Raw genomic sequence first — 3,265 nt, 5'->3', positions numbered from 1 at the left:
AGGTTATTTATAATAAGTTAATAACTCTAAATAGAGTAAGAACGACAACTAGGTGAAAGTACAATTACTTGTTAAAAATTAGTTACTAGATTCCCAGTAACTGCATCAAAATGTTGAGCAATTAATTGCTAAGGCATCAGCCAAGTAGTTAGTGTAGGGACTGACTTCATTCATTCCCATAAAGAAATCCAATAACCTTGCTGCCTACTTATTTATATGCATACTTCCAATGTTTAATTATTTTGTTGTAGAGAAAGAAAGTTAATAGAAATGACAAATTGATAGCGTTTCTGCAATTTTCAGATAATCACACATAACATTTCTTTTATAAATTAACTGTCTACTTGATCGATTAAGTTAATTTCCTTAAACTCTTCTATTTTATTTAATAACTTAATTTCAACCTTCATCATTGGGAAAAAAATTAAAAAGAAAAAGATTTTCACAGTGGTGAAGGCAGCTGGTTAAATATATGCACAGCAGAAAAAGAAAAATCGGTCATGTTGACTTGGAGGGTCGTATTACTTTAATTGGCCTTGCGGGTAGCAGATAATTTTTGAGCTATTATGCTTAAGTGCTTTATGACCATGTAGTTCCTTTAATTTAGTCAAGGCGAGCTGAAAAATGAAAATTAAACAAAGCTTAATTAATGACTAAAAAGATTCCCTAAAGATTTGTCACGGTGACATGAATAGATGAGACACGAACAAAAAAAAATTATCAACTTCTTTTCCTTTTTTATATTATTTAAAATAAATTAAAGCTAATAAGAATTATTTCTGTGTAATTTATATTGAGGCGATTGCTCCCATTATAGAAAACCCAGAATGAAAGAGGTATGTAGGACAATTAAACTACTAAAACCAAATTCCTAAAAATAATTAAGTAGAGATTTGTGTGTAACTCAAAATTGTCTATGAAAAACTACAATAGAGTACCAATACATATTTATAAAATTTAAGAAACTTAATACATTGGAATGATATTTTTTATTTTTTTAACTACACATACGAATGAACAACATATTAAAGTTTGAGGTTATTATGATATTATTATGCTGATGTTTTGTAAGATCAAAAGTTAATAAATAGTTCTATAAAAAAAACTTGCTGCAGAGCTGCGGAGTTTAAAAAATCATTAAAAATAACCTGCAAGTTCAATCAATATAAAATTTTTCAGATTTGAAGTATGCATATAGATCCAATTCATTCCAAAATTTCTAGAACTGAAACATACACATTTAACTTTAATTATTTCAAACACATGGTAAAGTTTGGACAAAATATTTCAATAATTTGACAGTTCATTCCAAAATCATTACTTATAAACAAGTCTTATGATTTTGGCCATGAATCATATAAATATAAATAAGAAAAATTAAACAACTGAAGTAGATATTGCCTTATTATGAACATAAATATAAATAAGACAAATCTAATATTGCCTTAGTAATGAACTGAAGAAACAAATTTCTATTTTGCCCTCTAAACAAATCCATTAAAGAAATGATATAGACACCTCATTTCTCAATCTAAGCCACATACTTCAAACTTTTTCTTTGTAAAAGCATCTATTTGATAGTTTGTAATAAGTAATCATCCAATAAGACTATTTATAGCGAATAAAAATTGAAATCTATTCGATATGAACAAAATACAAAAATAATAGCTAAAAAAAATGAAACGATTGCTTTTGAAAAAAAAACTAATAACACATGAACAAATGGTTAATAAGCAATAAGTTATATCAACATAGAACTGTTATGAACAATATAAACCATCAATTTTAGCATAATCATGCCGCTCTTAAAAATTTCTAAATTAGAAAATTTTAGGGTTTTAGTGTAAAAAATGTTTAATGTCATTCATCAGCGAAATAAAGTAAACCTTATAGTGACAATCACCCTAAACACAATATTTTCCAAAGTAGATACAATGAAGGCTATCTAGTGCCAATAAAAGAAAAGAAAGTAGCAGAGAAAAAAACAAAATAAAAGCTAAATCTTTACCTTCTAATTTCTTTCAAGTAGCCAAAGAAACATTACCTTCTAGATTCTTCAAAGTAGCCAATGAAACATAGAAGCTCTTCTCCAAATCACTTATTTTAACCTAAAAGAACAATTAAAAAAGAAAGCCTCAAGATCTGATGACAATAAGAGAGACCTGAAATCATAAAATAAGAAAAGAAAGAAGAAGTTACGATTTTGAAGGCAAATGGCAAACTTGTGCCACCGGTTTTACATGATCATGGCCAAGCACTTTTTGACAATTTCTTTTTAAACAGAAAACTACGGATTAACATTAAAATTAATGTTCCAAAATCCACACTAACTTAATAGTAGCAAAAGCCAAAATAGCTAGCCAGTATAACTCCTAACTCCAAAATATTGCAATATAAATGTTAAGCGAATAAATCCCAAATTCAGAAGGTACATCTTACTTGTCGATCTTGTAACTTCTCGAATCATGCTGCTCATATGTTGCTGGGATACATGAAAACCCTAACTTTATCTCCCATGGATTTGGGAGGGAGATTGGACTTGAACTCGACGCAAACGACGCCGCTGTTATCGTGAGATTTGGCAACTTTTCCCCAAATGCAATGGTAGTGGGTCCAGCTCTTCTTAGTCTTGGCCTTGTAAATGTAAGCCAAATACTTGCCGCAGTTCCACGCCACCTTTTCCTTTGCGTTCACTCCCTCGATCTGAATCAGTGATGTGTTTGAATACTGGTTTGATTTTGACCTTTTGTATCCCAGAATTGTTCCTCAAACATAGAGTTTAACGCGCTCGCCTTGCCTGCCCTTTACCATTGTTTACGATTGAATCTATGCCTGCCTGCTTGCCGCCTGAGTCTACGATTTGGATGTTAAGGATTTTTCAAATATAAGGAGCTTAGGAGGTAACAAATACTTTGGTTGAGGGAGTTGAAAAGTTTTTGTTATATTTTGGATAAGACTTGTCCATTCGTTTTGTTTTTATCCACTCAAAAAGCACTACTCTAAAAAAATTAAAAATAATTCATAGCCTAGTGGTCTCTTGATTCAATGTTGAAGCTTTAGGTTTAAGAGGTCTTGGGTTCGAATTTGGACTAAAACAAAATTAAAATGATAATTTTTAATTACTAATACCTTAGTGTCATTGATCGCTATTACTAAATCTATTGATACTTCAGCATTAATAATTAGTAATACCTATCTGTTAAATGTGAAAAATGGTCCAAATATATGTACATACTAATACTTTTAAATAAAGTGTCACAAGACA

General features: G+C 30.0%; 1 pseudogene; it reads right to left on the bottom strand.

The window, feature by feature from the left end:
* Positions 1-2,467: 2,467 nt before the first annotated feature.
* Positions 2,468-2,811, bottom strand: LOC18041546 (annotated as a pseudogene).
* Between the last annotated feature and the right edge of the window lie 454 nt (positions 2,812-3,265).

The sequence above is a fragment of the Citrus clementina genome, unplaced genomic scaffold, assembly GCF_000493195.1.
Source record: "Citrus clementina cultivar Clemenules unplaced genomic scaffold, Citrus_clementina_v1.0 scaffold_5, whole genome shotgun sequence".
Lineage (NCBI taxonomy): Eukaryota > Viridiplantae > Streptophyta > Magnoliopsida > Sapindales > Rutaceae > Citrus > Citrus x clementina.
Note: the sequence above shows the minus strand (reverse complement) of the source record. Positions and strands in the feature narration are given on the sequence as shown.